The 15,856-nt window shown below is 38.1% G+C and overlaps 1 protein-coding gene across 1 annotated transcript in view; it reads left to right on the top strand.

Annotated features, from left to right (window-relative positions):
- Window positions 1-15,856, top strand: part of LOC307124852 (multiple epidermal growth factor-like domains protein 9) — a 104,186-nt gene that overhangs the window by 907 nt on the left and 87,423 nt on the right. The gene's annotated exons all lie outside the window — the stretch shown is intronic.

Raw genomic sequence — 15,856 nt, 5'->3', positions numbered from 1 at the left:
CATTAATTTATCTTCGTTACAGCATTCTGACATAATTTCACACTGTTTCTTCTAGTCACAGATTCACATAGTACAGTTTGAAGTCTGCTTCCAGAGGATCAGTTACAACAAACCTTTGTTCAGAGACACTCCTTTGTCTCAGTTCCTCTGTTGGTTTTGTGGTAATACTAATTATTATGAATTGACAGATAACTACTTTCCACAAACCTTTAGTATTTTACAGCTGTGAGTCTGAAGGACATTCGAGATCAGGCCAGTTGTGCAGAGACAACCTTCTTAATTGCTTTAATGTGATTAATTACCATCTGACTGCCAAAAGGGGAAAACAGTCATAAATCTTAAATCTTCCACTCGTTTATCTTGAGTTCATGATGGCAAGCTAGCTTTGAGAATAAGGATGATTAATTTTCATTAAGGTCATATCCAGTGTAGTATTAGCACCTTTATGTCTGCTTTAAAAGAATGACGCGTTTATTTGTCTTATTCATAATCATTCATCTTGACAGTTTCTTACTTGGAAAAAGGGTGAGAAATTCCTCTTTTTGGTATCATTGAATTCTCTCAGTCGGACTTGGAACATATTCAGTGACAGCAGTGGGATGAAATGCAGTTCAAAGTGAACCATCCATATGAGGTATAATCAAAGGTTCAGTTAAGACTGTATGTGATCTGCAGCCCCTCTGGACTTCATTGGAAGTGACTGTACAAGGAGACAGGTGTTTGAGATTACAGTTAATAAAAACCATCTCATTCTATGTGGCAGCCCAAAGGCGACCAGCTATGTGTCTGTTTGGGATTTGTTTCTGGATTTTAGCCCTTTGCTGTTTACTGCAGGTCATCTGCGCTTCCACAGAAAAGCGGATATGTCACATTAAAGCCACTGATTCAGCAGCTTAATATACATATGAAGAGAAAACGAGAGTCTTCATATTTCAAGGCTTTTTGTGCCTTTGTTTTTCTTCTTTTTTATTTAATTTTTATATTTATTTTTGCCTTGAAACATTTGTTGTGATTATCTGATTTATGAGTGGGCTGAAGGTTTGAAAGGCTAAAATAGCTGGTGTTTGACTTTTGTTGATCGATGACATCATTTTAGGGTAAGAGGTGACCTGGATAGCATCTTATTAGAAAGCTTAACGAGCATAATATTCAGTAGGCTATCTGATCAATACATTGTGACGATAGTAAAATAGTGAAATTAAATGTGACATGTGAAGGCCAAGTATGGTAAGCCATACTCAGAATTTGTCCTCTGCATTTAAACCATCCAAGTTAGTGCACACACATTAGGAGTAGTGAGTAGTGAACACACAGTCAAAGGCACCTCAGTCATTTCTTGCCAGTATTGAGAATCAAACCCGTAGCCAGACTCTCTAACCATTAGGCTATGACTGCCTCTGACTAAATGTTTTGTTGTGATAATTGCATAAGAACATCCTTGGGATTTTGCTCTGGCAACTGTTCTTTTTGATATAAAGTTTGTGCATGTTTAATATTAGCAGTGGTAATGGGAACCTTAAAACATTCACCTCATTCTGTCACAAAATGATTTCAGACTGACACTCAAATAACACCTACACAAGTTATTGTGTATTGTGCAGCTGTGGTTGCCAGAAATTTACTGTAAAAAATATGGTAGAAACATTTGAGGTTTTACAGATTTAACTTAAATTTACAGTAAAAAACGTATTTCGTGAATTGATATAATGCTAGTTTACCAAACTATTGAAGTACTAATATCTGTTTGTACCTTTGTAATACACTGAAAACCACCAAACACAGTGGTGATGAAAATCAAAGCTCATCAAAGCTGAGAATGTTTATAGGGGTGGGAATCTTTAGACACCTCACGATTAGATTCCGATTCCAAAATGATTCTTGATCTACTTTTTTTATTATTATTATTAATGAATTAGTTTCTTATTCTTAAAACATGTTTTTATTTAATTGCATATGTAATCATAGCCTGGATGCCAGCCGAACTTAGCCCCGCCCACAACATTTTTACTCGGGCAGTTCGGTCTGGACTTGCTCAATAGAGAAGTAAGTATGCCCGAACAGAAACTGTTCGGACCAATGAAATTGTCAGGGCGGGCTTTAGACGATGATGGACAGATGATCAACAGTAACTTAATCATCTACGTCATCAAAGAGCCCCTGGGTTGAATTTGCTCTAATCCTAAACGGAGAATATATGCATTCACCTTTACTATTTCTCTCAGAGATGATGATCGTGTTGGTAAGTACTCTGTGTCTCCTTAAATTCTTTTTTTACAACACCGGCAAAGTTCGTTTACACTCATCTTTTTCTTCTAACGCTAGGCTACTTATTCCAGCGTGCGTGCTGACAGGGTTGCCAAGTTTTACAACAAAACCCGCCCAATTGCTAACGTTCCTCAAAACTAGCCAAAAACAAGCCCAAAAGCTTTCCAGGGCGGGTTCTCCGGGAAAAAAAGGCATTTGGGGGGTAAAATATGTGTTATTTTGGAAGGACTGCCTGCTAAAATTCGCATTCCTGGGTCTGTATATCACATAATTGGGGTCGCTTCAACCCGTGGACTTGGCAACACAGTGCAGTTGAGTTCTGTTGACATTTGACTACTAACGTTATGCGTCGCTCGGTCGCTCCGTTGCTCTGATTGGTTGAAGGTCTATCCAATTGAGGTCTTTCCTGGTTCGGTTGAAACACGCCCCATAATCACAGCCCAACGGAGCAGAATCAGACTCATATTCTGACTAGAATTGAGTATGATGACGTCAGGCTAATGTAATCATAGATACTTTTTAAAATAATTATAAGTAAAAAAATTAAATGAATACAATTGTATGTTAAAAAAAGGCTATATAAACTAATATAGCTTTAAAATATAAAAGCAAGTATTTTCAAGATTTACAAGAATGCACTTTATTAGCAGATTTCCAGATGAAATAATGCATATAAATTGACACTTGTGTTATATTTAGGCCTATTTAACAAGTGCAGGATTAGCCTGTAAACAAAACAAGAGCCTGTTTTTCTCTAGACAGAATCTTTATTTTGTCCTTTCCCACCTTCAGTGACTCATGTAATGTTGAAAAAAATATTTCTCAATCAAGAAAAAACATTTCTCAGTGATACTTGTTTATGCTGTGGTGGTCTTAGATTGGGGACTCTTTGACATTCACAAACTGAAAACAGCAAGCTATGTCGCACTTTGTTTCATCAAGAGTACATATCATAAACATTCAAAAGTAATGCAAACAGTACACTAAAATACCTTGAGGAGATGGGATTATTGCTGAACTGGTATGTGGCGAACTTGATGGCTGTTTTCTGTTTGGGAAAAAAATGCCAACTGATCATTTGTTAATGGGAATACACTCCACACCGCTGTACCTGTGATTCAGAGTTATACTGTAGATCTCATATTGTGCTCTACGTGTCAGCAGCGTGTGGCTTATTAAAACACATTTCAGACAAGGACAGTGAAAGTCATTTCATAAATCCCCAGGACTGCAGGACACACACAGGCTGTTTTTCAGCTACTGCGCTGTCCTTGCTCAGCAGTTTCATGACCGAAGTAACATGAGCTCAAACAAATTGATATCCGTACACATTATATAGACCTTTAAGTCTTCAACTTTGTGCGCCCTTACAGTACAGATTTTGTAAGACCTGCTGTAGTAGTAAGTTAGATGTGCTTCATTTTCAAGACAAAATGAATGCTGTGCTCTGAGCTTCCTTTGAACATTAAACGCATCCACATCATGCTATGAATAGAACAAACTACTGTGTGTTTGCTTGGGTTTGGCTGTTTGAACATTTATAAGGCTATTGACTTTAAAATTCAAACAGTTTGTTTGATGTCTCATATGCAAAACTAATACTATCCAACTGGAATTAATTTGAATGCTACAGTATGGTCAGTCAAGTCACCTTTATTCATATAGCACTTTATACAGTATAGATTTTCAAAGCAGCTTTACAGTGATAAACAGGAAAATAATGACCAATGATGCAAACAGACTGTATATTCTGCTGTATAGTGATAGTAATGGTGGTCTAAAGCTACTTTTCTTTAAATATGCAAATGAGCTGTAAGAGCAATTAATTTAGTTTTCTAATGTGCTGTGTAGCACATATTGATTTGCGCCATTTGTGAATTCCCATCTGGGATTTTTTTAAAAGCACTGCTCTGCTATTGCTTAGACTGCCATTCTTAATAGAGCTCAGGGCCTACAAACACCCTAAATCCAGTTCTTTTGTAAGGAGTAGACGCTTCCAGACTCAGCACAGATTTATTTTTCTGGCTGATTAGAAACTCTCAGGAGTCCTAGTCAGAGCCGCAATACACAGATAACTGCCCTTCTGCCTGTGTTTGATAGCCAAGCTCTTACTATCCTCTCCCTCAACCATTTGAAAGTCAAATTCATTATGAATTTAAAATGTACTGGCATGTATATCAGGCATGTAGTTTGAGTCTGTTTTCGGATATGTCAAGAAAACCTCATTGCTAAAACACAAAGCATATAAAGTATATCATAATATTATGTCCCAGACTCCCAGTATGCCAACTCTAAAGTTTATTTTCCCCATGGTATCAGGCCAGTGTTTGAGCTTTTCATTGTTATAGCTGAATTGATCTGATTTACAATCTTTTACACCCAGTTGTCTGTACGTTCGTTTCATCAGAAATTAAGCTTACCAAAATTAAGTTGCCATAAAATTGCATAACAACTACAGCTGTTAGTTTAGCATAGAGACAGTCTGAAGTTTAACCTATAGAAAAAAGACATGACAAAAAACATGGTTAAAATATAAAAAAAGACTATTATCATATAGTGTGGGTTTTTTTTTTTTAGTAGCCAAGTGTATGCACCGTACAGCTGTGTTTTGTTCTAAAAGATCTTTCCTTCATGTTTAAATGTCAAGCCCCTATTAAAGATAATTCAAGATTTACAAGAAAGCACTTTCCTAGCAGATTTCAGGATTAAATAATGCTTCGCTATAAAATTGACACTTGTGTTATATTTAGGCCTATTTAACAATTGCAGGATTAGCCTGTAAACAAAGCAAGAATATGAGCCTGTATTTCTCCAGACAGAATCTTTCATTTTGTAGTGTTTTTTTATTGCAATGCAATCAAGACAAAACATTTCTCAGTGATACTTGTTTATGCTGTACTGTACATCCCTAACACACCCAACTCTTTCTTTCTTTCTTTCACTCACTCACTCACTCACTCACTCACTCACTCACTCACAGCGCTTCACTTTTTGTTGTTACAGATATTCCAAAATGGATGAAATTCATTATTTTCCTCAAAATTCTTTAGTAACAATACCCTACAATGACAATGTGAAAGAAGTTTGTTTGAAATCTTTTGCAAGAAAAAAACTTGTACATTTTTTGTCAACCTGTTCACACGCTTGTCCTTCTGACAAGTAAATCTGTCATTCACTTGTCCGAGTAAAAAATTTGCTTGTCCGGGTTTAAAAAAAAAAAAAAATCTATTCTGAAGCAATATTCTCACCAGTGTTCAATCAGCTTTGACATATTTAAATATGCATATTTGTGATATTTTTTACCTTTTTATAAAGGGCATTTTTCCATTATCTTATTAAATATAGGATATGCTTCAGCTTTCCTTTTATATTCTTAAATTTGATCTATAAATTAAATTAGAATAAGACACTATAGGCTGTTACCAATCAAATTAAATCATTTACACTGAAAAATTACAACTGCATTAAATAATGTTATGAGATTATTTTAAATATTTTTGAATATACAATTAAGAAATGTTGGAAAGATGAAACTAAACCACCAGTAGGTGGTAGCATGTGACCTTCTTAATGAGTGAGTCATTGAGTCGATTCGTTCAAACGGCTGATTCATTCAAGAATTAGGCGGTCGTTTACGAATAGGTCATTGAATCTTTGATTCAACCGTTTAATTCAAACGCTGAATCATTCAGTAACACGCTGTTGCTATGAGATGCGTAACGGTTCTGCTGTGATATTTGTTTGGAAATATTTTCGCTGCTGAAATAGAACAAAAACAGTCCATATTGCATCTAAAATGTAAGTGACTCAATGTTAATTAATTATTTATGTAACAGGCGTATGAAATCAGTGTCATTTTCAGTCGTGATGGTATTCAGGAACACAACACTCTTGTTAGTGTGATGTTGCTTAACTGTATCATATGTTATAAATATAAAAACTACACAATTTTAACCATGTATGTTAACTGAGTTTCTTTGTATGAGCGGCGCTCATTTGTTTTCGTCCTCGAGAGGCTGCGCGATAGCCTAGAAATCTAGACGCACCCTAGCAGCAGAAAATTTATTTTGCTGCGAGTGTAGTCTAGCAACTCTCGGTAGACCTGAGAGCTGGAAAAAACAAACTCTGGTCAGGCCAATCACAGCGTGTGTAGAGTCAGTGGGCAGGCTTAACATAATGACGGCACGTCACGGCAGAGTTGCGGAGGTTCTGCGTGCTACTCGTAAACAAAGCTGACGAACAGCGGTCTTTTGAATCGGTTTTGGCCGCGACTCTGAGTTAAGCTTTTCTTTGAGAAAAGAACAAAGAACGGCACTGAAGTCATTCTTAAGAAAAGAAGATATGTTCTGAGTTTTGCCTACCGGATACGGCGAAAGTCTATCAACTAACGTTAGCTCGGCTTCACCTTTTTCTTCGCTCTGATTGGTTGTGGCGCTCATGGTGGATGGCGCTATCCAATTGCGCGCAGAGGGAATTTGAAAGACAACCGTTTATCCCGCCCCTCGGATTGAGCCCTGTCAATGGTGAGTTTCCAGACCCAACATCTTGATGTGGGTCTGGCTTGTCAGGCTAGCTGCGCGAGCCTCAACAGCACAACCTTGTTAACGTCAGTTAGTTTTTATATTATTATCCACATATCGATCGCCACTTACACTAACTGAATGCAGAATCATTCTTGCACTTTGGTGATTCCCTAGTTATTTTTTGTTTTGAAGTTTTACTCAGGATACTTGTCCGTTGGGCAAGTAAAATTCTTTTTCACTTGACCCATCAAAAAATCCACTTGTCGCAGACAAGCGGACAAGCGGACAAGCGTTAATGTCGAGCCCTGCAGAAGTATTCACAGCCTTTGCCATGACACTCAAAATTTTGCTCAGGTGCATCCTGTTTAGGGTTGGGTACCGTTCACATTTCGGTACCGGTACCCAACGGTACCTTTTTTCGGTACTTTAGGGATTTACATAAATAACTATAAATAACCTGCAAGTTATTTATAGAAGTGTTGTTGACATTATGCCAGAGCTGCCTTGCTCCCTGTCTGCCATTGTCTGTGATGTTTGTATACGGTAATATTTACTAGATAGTAGGGATGAAACGATTACCGGTTTCACGATAAACCACAATAAAATTTAGTGACGGTTAGTAATATCGTTTAAAATGTAATTATCATTAAAACCGCGTGTGATTATCACAATTTTGAAAACTCGTGTTAAATCTTGTCCAGTCAGCGTCAGTCTGGTGCAGCACACCGCTGTTTTTTGAATGAGAAGAAATGGCAGAAGGCAGTGACAGCACTTGGGGGATTGTTCAGACTTCTAAAAGGACCAAATGTGAGGTGTGGTCATATTTTGGCTTTTACAAAAGTCCTGAGGGAAACTTAATCGAAGATGGTCACCCTGTCTGCAGAACATGCCAGAAGAAAGTCGCTGTAATAGGGGGAACACTTCAAAACGCAAGGCAAGTGGACTTTGACCTCAATACCAAAACTATTGGGGAACTATCTGGGAAATAATAACGTGAAGTGAACGAAAAAATTCAGACAAGACTGGGGTGACATTTAAGGGATAATAATCAGGGCTTGACATTAACAACCACCATTTGCGGGTGTAACGTTATTTCGGCTGCACACTAGCCACTTTGGTTAAACTTATTATAGTCTTCTCAAAAGCCATCTGTTATAATCGCATTGCGCATTATAACCACTCACACGTATTTCTATTGAGTTTATGAATGCAATGTATGTCTCATAATCAGAGGCGTTCAGATTAGCCAGAGTTTTTCAGAGCGCGCGCCGCTCTCACTTGCTGAAATCTATACTCAAAGCAGAGATAAACGTGCGATGTACGCAGGAGATTCACTCATCATACAGAGGATGACTGTTTTTGTTCCATTTCAGCAGCAAAAATAGTTTCAAACAAACACAGCAGAACCACAGCGCATCTGATATGACTGGCATAACGCAGGCGAATTTAGGGACCGTCTCTAAAGTGACATACAACATTGGTAAGGTAACCGTTAAACGTTTCAAACTTCAATAGCATTTGAAGAGAATGACTTAGTCATAAAACTGATTGTAAAGTGTTCATCTAGGTATCAGGTATGATGCACACATTTTGATATTTAATAAAATAAACTGTCAAATCATATGGAAATATGGATATGAATTATTTCACTAGGATACTGTTTGGGCTCTAACACAAAATATGCTAGATTTAAATGCATCATTGCTGAACACTGTAAATATATTCTCAAGCAATATTCTCATCAGAGATAATATTAGAGATTATATTTACACCAAATTATTATCAATTATGCGTTGTTATTGACGACGGCCATTATAAGGAAGGAAATCCCACAGAATCTAGCTTAAAAAAGTGCATAGAGCTGCTTGATTTATTTGTTGTTTGTTGATTTTCAAATATAAAACTTGTTGAAATGTTTTCAGTGTGTGCATCTGTTCTTTTTGAACACTTTCATCTCATTTGAACAAAACCGTGATAATATTGATAACCGTGATAATTTGGGTCACTATAATCGTGATGTGAAATTTCCATACCGTTTCATCCCTACTTGATAGTAGACTACTAGGTACTTAAATTTAATTAATACAAACAACCATATTATTTTTTTCTTTTTAATTTAATTTTTATGAAAAGATTTACATGTTGTATATTTTCTGGTAATCAAATGAAGACATAAGACATTTAATTTAATTTATCTTTTAATTTAAAGGGTAAATAAACCCCAGCTCAGAGCTTAACTCCACCCTCTGGCAATTTTTAAAAAATGCTGGAAATGTGGGCAGAGCCCAGCGGAGACAGAGGGGACGACCCGAGGGCGGAGCTGAGCGGGGGGCGTGCACCTGAGACCCGCAGTGACGGATTGATTGACAGCTGTCTGACTCGCGAGTCGCAAAGATGGAGAATGACTGGAATGACGCCAGTAGCTTTGCAACAGAGCGGTCATTCTCCCCCACCTTCATCTGAAATGGAGGAGGGTGAATTGTCTGTAGACACAGACCCAGAGCCTTATCAATGCGAGCCGCTGGCTCAAACTGCGTTAACTCCCGATGCCGACGATGCTAGTGAAGCAGCAGCAAAAGAGAGAATGAACAGCCAAATCCTTATACTGAATGCCACTAATAGATCAGATACATACAATGTATTTTCATTCAAATTAACTGAATCAATAAGCAGCACAGGACCAATAAGTTCAGACCTAATAGCCTATTATAAACAGATTTCGTCAAATAAAAGACTATATATGCCAGCACGTTACGATATTGTTGTTCGTTACTGCGGGAACCACTTGCGTGTCAGGGTTTGAAAGTGCCCCTAATGTATGAAACTTATCTGTACACATGACGGGCGGCAATAATATCGCAAGAAAATCCTGACGTGTACTAACAGCTGCATTATTTAACCACATTTTCTTCATTACAATGTTAAAGCAAGTGTCAAGTAAGTTTCATTCATAATGTTTCTACTTCATGTAACATGACAGTTCATACTGGAGTCAAGCCGTTCTCATCATGTGATTGGGGGAAACATTTCTGAGGGCGTGGTGGGCTCGTGCCAGGGGCGTGGGGAGTTAGCCGTTGGAAGAACCATCTTACATCACGATGACCCACAACTAGGGCTGGGCGATATTTCGCATGACATTGTTAGGCGCATCTCGTCAGTAAAGCCGGTTCCTTGATTAGTAGTAAATCGCCATCACCTGCTTTCAGATAGAGCGGCATTTACTACACAGAGCCGTAGTTCACTGACAAGCTGAGCCATATCGCATTAATTATCGCAGGCGATACGTCCGTGATAATTAATGCGATATGGCTCAGCTTGTCAGTGAACTACGGCTCTGTGTAGTAAATGCCGCTCTATCTGAAAGCAGGTGATGGCGATTTACTACTAATCAAGGAACCGGCTTTACTGACGAGATGCGCCTAACAATGTCATGCGATATATCGCCCAGCCCTACCCACAACGTCCAATAGGAAAATTAAACTGCAGTAGCCACCGTTCAACCTTAAGAGGGCAGTACTTTGGCGGTTTTACACCATATTTTATAGAATTAAAACACTTTATACCCAAATGTCAAAACTAGTGCTGTCAAACGATTAAAATATTTAATCGCGATTAATCGCATTAATGCCATAGTTAACTCACAATTAATCACAATTAATCGCACATTTTTTTTTATTCTAAATGTCCCTTGATTTCTTTTTGTCCCATTATTTTTTCTTATTTTAATGCTCTTATCAACATAGAAAAGTGGATCGGCTTGCTTTGTTCAAATGTTTGTTTTATTGAAAACAACATTGGCATACTGTAGTGTTCGATTTCACACCAACATTCTCACTTGAAGCAGTCATTCACACTTGGAGCAAATAATCGCTCACACAATGTAACACTGTCCATCAATAAAAGGGTGAAAAAAAATACTTTGTTGCACAAACAGCCCCTTCAACAGCCCTTTCTAAGGGATCAAAACAGGGTGATACAAAATAAAATTACAAAGTGCACATGCAAGGTAAACTAGGACTCCGCCTATAGTGCAGTTAAACCAGGGGTCGCCAACTAGCGGACTCCGGTCCAAATCCGGACCGCGAAGCCTTTTGACGTAGGCTAATGAAACAGTTAACGTTGCAATGCTCACTGTTACGTTCAGACCCAGACGCGCGGTCAAGCATGCAGGTGCGTTCACACCGGACGCGAATGACGCGACATGCACGCCGCTTAATTCGCGCCGCAGAATGTCTATTTGCGTCTTTGCATTGACTTAAATCACTCGCGCAAAACGCTTCATTCGCGTCCGGTGTGAATGCACCACCAGAGCAGAAAGCAGCGCTCAAGACAAGCACTTTTAGTTGAAGACCCCTGAGTTAAACCATGGCATAATACGTTTCTCATTTCGGCGTCTCACGCTTGCCATCCACGTCTACTCTTTTAATGGCCCAAACGAGTGTGGGCAGCCGCAGCGTGCCTGATGTTTTGTTTCCGGTCTAGCTACATCCGGAGTGGTGTTGTAGTTTTTCTAACGTTACTAGTTGCTGCAACAGCATGTGAAAAAACTACAAAGTTTGTTAGACCAAAAAGAACGTTAATCTCGCGATAAAAAAATTGACGCCGTTAAAATAGGTTTGCGTTAACGTCGTTAATAACGCGTTTAACTGACAGCACTAGTCAAAACATTTACTCGAATCAATGAACAGCATTAATAAAGCCCCAGTCTTGCAGATCATTAACTAAAAAAAGTTGGTTTAGGGTTTAGTTACCCTTTAATTAAACTTTTTTTGTCAAACAAAGTGCTGCACAACTGAGCTTTATACGGTTAAAAATAAAACATTAAAACAGAAAAATTTTAATTTATTACTTAAAAAATAAAGTTTTTGATTATTATTATTACATTTGTGTTAGTATTATTAATTGAGACGTATCTAAATTCTACTGTACAACAGTGATGTATTTGTCAAGATAAAGGAGATTGCCGGACTTTTATTCTGACGTTGCCATTCCTTTGAGTTTCTGTGTTTATGATATGACGGTAGTTTTTCTCAAATGACACTGTAAAATGCTCATAAAGTGACCCGGCCAAACTGAGCGATCAGGGAAGAAGGCCCTTAGTCAGGTAGGTGACCAAGAACCCGATGGTCACTCTGACAGAGCTCCATTGTTTCTCTGTGGAGAGAGGAGAACCTTCCAGAAGAACCATCTCTGCAGCACGCCACCAATCAGGCCAATATGGTAGAGTGGCTAGACGTAAGCCACTCCTTAGTAAAAGGCACATGACAGCCTGCCTGGAGTTTGCCAAAAGGCACCTGAAGGGCAAAATTATCTGGTCTGATGAAACAGAACTTTTTGGCCTGAATGGCAAGCGTCATGTCTGGAGGAAATCAGGCACCACTCATCTCCTGGCCAATACCATCCCTACAGTGAAGCATGGTGATGGCAGCATCATGCTGTGGGGATGTTTTTCAGCAGCTGGAACTGGGAGACTAGTCAGGATCAAGGGAAAGATGAATGCAGCAATGTACAGAGACATCCTTGATGAAAACCTGCTCCAGAGCGCTCTGGACCTCAGACTGGGGTGAAGGTTAATCTTCCAACAGGACAATGACCGTAAGCACAGCCAAGATAACAAAGGAGTGGCTACGGGACGACTCTGTGAATGTCCTTGAGTGGCCCAGCCAGAGCCCAGACTTAAACCCGATTGAACATCTCTGGAAAGATCCCCATCCAACCTGATGGAGCTTGAAGTCCTGCAAAGAAGAATAGGAGAAACTGCCCAAAAATAGGTGTGCCAAGCTTGTAGCATCATACTCAAAAAGACTTGAGGCTGTAATTGGTGCCAAAGGTGCTTCAACAAAGTATTGAGCAAAGGCTGTTAATACATGTGCAGTTTTTAATTTTTTTTATATAAATAAATTTGCAAAGATTTTAAACAAACTTCTTTCATGTTGTCATTATGGGGTATTGTTTGTAGAATTTTGAGGAAAATAATGAATTGAATTTTTGAAAATAAGGCTGTAACATAAAATGTGAAAACAGTAAAGTACTATGAGTACTTTCTGGATGCACTGTAATAATCAGTTGAATATCTAAAAGTGCACATATAGATATTGTTCAGCTGTTTATCTCTGCCTCACACTCTGCTCGCCAGCACACTAAGTGCTCTGATGAAAATGAAGAGTGTCAGTTTGTGGACTGAGCATGCAACAAAGAGCAGAAGCAAGAATATCAGCACACGCTTAACTCTGTGTGCATTTACAGAGCTTTCACAATGTGTGCGTGTCGTTGAGATGAAACTGATACCACACCCAGGTATTTAGATATTCCGCTTCTTCAGAAAACGGATTTTAGGACATGTTTATACTTGTTTGGCAGTTTTATTACTAACAAGTCATTCTTGTTACAATAGTCAATAGTCAATTCAGCTTTTATCTGACAACCTTGCTTAGAGACTCAAAAGGATGAAGTTTGAAACCACAATTAATTTGGTTACAAGCTAGGAATTTACCACTAAGCCACACATATTTTATTGATTTGTTTAATTTGATTGAACGTAGTTATATTAATTCTGAGCCATGTTAATTCAACACGCATCATTTGACACACATCTATCATCTACTACATCTGTTTGTGGTCTTTCGCTTATTAGTTTCTCCTGTCATTTAGGCAAGTTTATTAGCTTTCTCATTGAGCAGTATGGCTACGTTTTCACACTGAACATAACTAAATAACAGTGCTCAAGTATTCTGCTTCTCTCAGTGGTACCACCCGATTTGTCATGTGGGTGGCAATGCAGGGTGACAGCGGCCCCATCACCCATGACACCATGCTGCTCACCCCTGAGGGTCAGTATGTCATCCCACGGGCCTGTGTCAGGCCACGGTTATATAAGTGACCTGTACATTTCTTACATAACAACAGCAAAGCTACTGAATCTAATCATAGGCATTTGCCCAAACATGTTATGATTATGTGTGCAGGGATGTCACACAAACAAGGGATACCCTTTTGTAAACTATGCATCTGATGTTAAATATGGTAACTGTCTGCTTATCATCAAGTGTAGCATTGAAGACTCCTACAATAAAGTTGTTAGTCTTTAAACCACATTCAAGACTAATCATGTAGTAATGATAAATGAATGCAATGTAGGCTCATTGTAACATGCCTCTACCTACATTTTTACAAAAGTCAAAAAATGTATATACTGTACATACAATTTACTACAGTTTCCTGCTGAAATTAACATTAGAGACTGTAAAATTCCAACCACTTAGATTCCTTTACATAAATTATGATTATGGCACAATACTGTGGTTGCTTGAACAAATTCATTTTTTATCTCACGTTTGCTTTTGTTAACACTATCAGTTAGGTTTAGTGTAAGTTTATTATTTTTAAATGCCGTAGAGCCTTTTTAGTGCCACTCACTAGAGATTTGTCTGAAGCGACAAGTTACATCCAAAAGTTGATTTACTATAAAATGACTTTAAAATGTATCCCAGTTCTTCTGTGATAATTTATGTTTAAGGATATTGTGTGGTTGAAAAGATGAGTTTTCATACCTATACAGGACAACAGCTCTCTCTGGATCTGTGGCGGTGGGAATTATTGCATGGGTGTTTAAATCGTTTAAATCGTGCAGCTCTACCATTTCATTTCCGAACTTCCTCAATTTGTTCAGCAACCAATGTAATAAAACATTGCCAGATTCGTTTTGGTTAAAACTGAATGTGGATTTCGACATATCACTTTGAATGTGTCACGAAACGTTCAAGAAGCAATTTAAAACCATTTTGCAGAAATATTGCCACAGACTGGGTTGAATGCAAAAATGTTTATTTTTAGAGAATTGCTCAACATTTATTTGATCAATATATTTCTAAGTGCATGTATCATGTATCACATCATATATATATTTGGAGCAGGAATTTCCGAGAATGTGATAAAGGTGAATTTAGGTCAATGCTCTCAGCCCTGAAAGATATGTAGCCGTTAAACGGAAGTTTTAATCCTTATTCAAATAGAACAAATCTGTGACCTTTACATGTTTGTGTAAAGAAAGCCGATACCTCATTGTCAGGTGTCTTCAGCTGACATCATTTTCTTGCATTCTCTATAGATTCTCAATAAGGGGGATCACCTTGCAAATGTCCTACCACAAACACTCAAAAGTCTAGTCTCAGCATGTTTATGATCATGTAAAAACAGAAGGAGGACTTGCATCCTTGCATCCATAAGACAATCACATTCAAACTACTGTAAGACACTACAATTTTACGATTTTTAAAAAAAATGTTTTTGAAATGTCTCTCTTGATCACCAGGGCTGCATTTATTTTGATCAGAATTACAATTTAAAATAACAGTTTTCTATTTCAAATATCTTATTATAATCAGTGTTAAATACAGTTGTTCTACTTAATATTTTTGTGGACATTTTATTTGAAATGGAAATCATTTGTAACAATGTAAAAGTTTTTACTGTCACTATTACTTTAATGCATCCTGTATGAAAAAAAGAAATCACACTAACCCCTAACTTTAGACTGGTGGTGTATCTGTATTTCTATTAAATGATGCCTGCTCTCGCGGGACTGTGAGAAGTAGGCTAGGAGTGAGTCTTGTAAGACGATACCTGACAGATAAGATGGATGCTTGTAATTGTTCCATTAAGAGACAAGTCATATGTTTTCTTTTTGACTTTGTCTGGCAGAGCTCTCCTATTGTGTAATCTGCAAGGTCACCTCTGATTCAGATCATATTGCCCCCAGTCAGCTATGGGAACTGTACACGCTGAGAGCTTCTCCTAAATATATCACAGCGCTCCATTTCTCTCACTGCATCAGTGCACGTGTATGTTTTTTCATGTGTTCACACTCGCAGGTCCATTGGGAGGTCACTGTAAAACAATGACACGCTGCAGGAATGGCCCCCTCTGGATTTATGCATGCAATTGCAATATGTTAAAGACAGTTACAGTAGAAGAAAAGGAGTATTTTCTAAATCTAGTACCCAGCAGATGTGTTCCCTTATGGAACAGTGTTATTTCAACACATCAAAATGTGGCTCTTTAGATTTTTT

Source organism: Gobio gobio (genome assembly GCF_949357685.1).
Source record: "Gobio gobio genome assembly, chromosome: 4".
In the NCBI taxonomy this organism is placed as follows: Eukaryota; Metazoa; Chordata; class Actinopteri; order Cypriniformes; family Gobionidae; genus Gobio; species Gobio gobio.
Note: the sequence above shows the minus strand (reverse complement) of the source record. Positions and strands in the feature narration are given on the sequence as shown.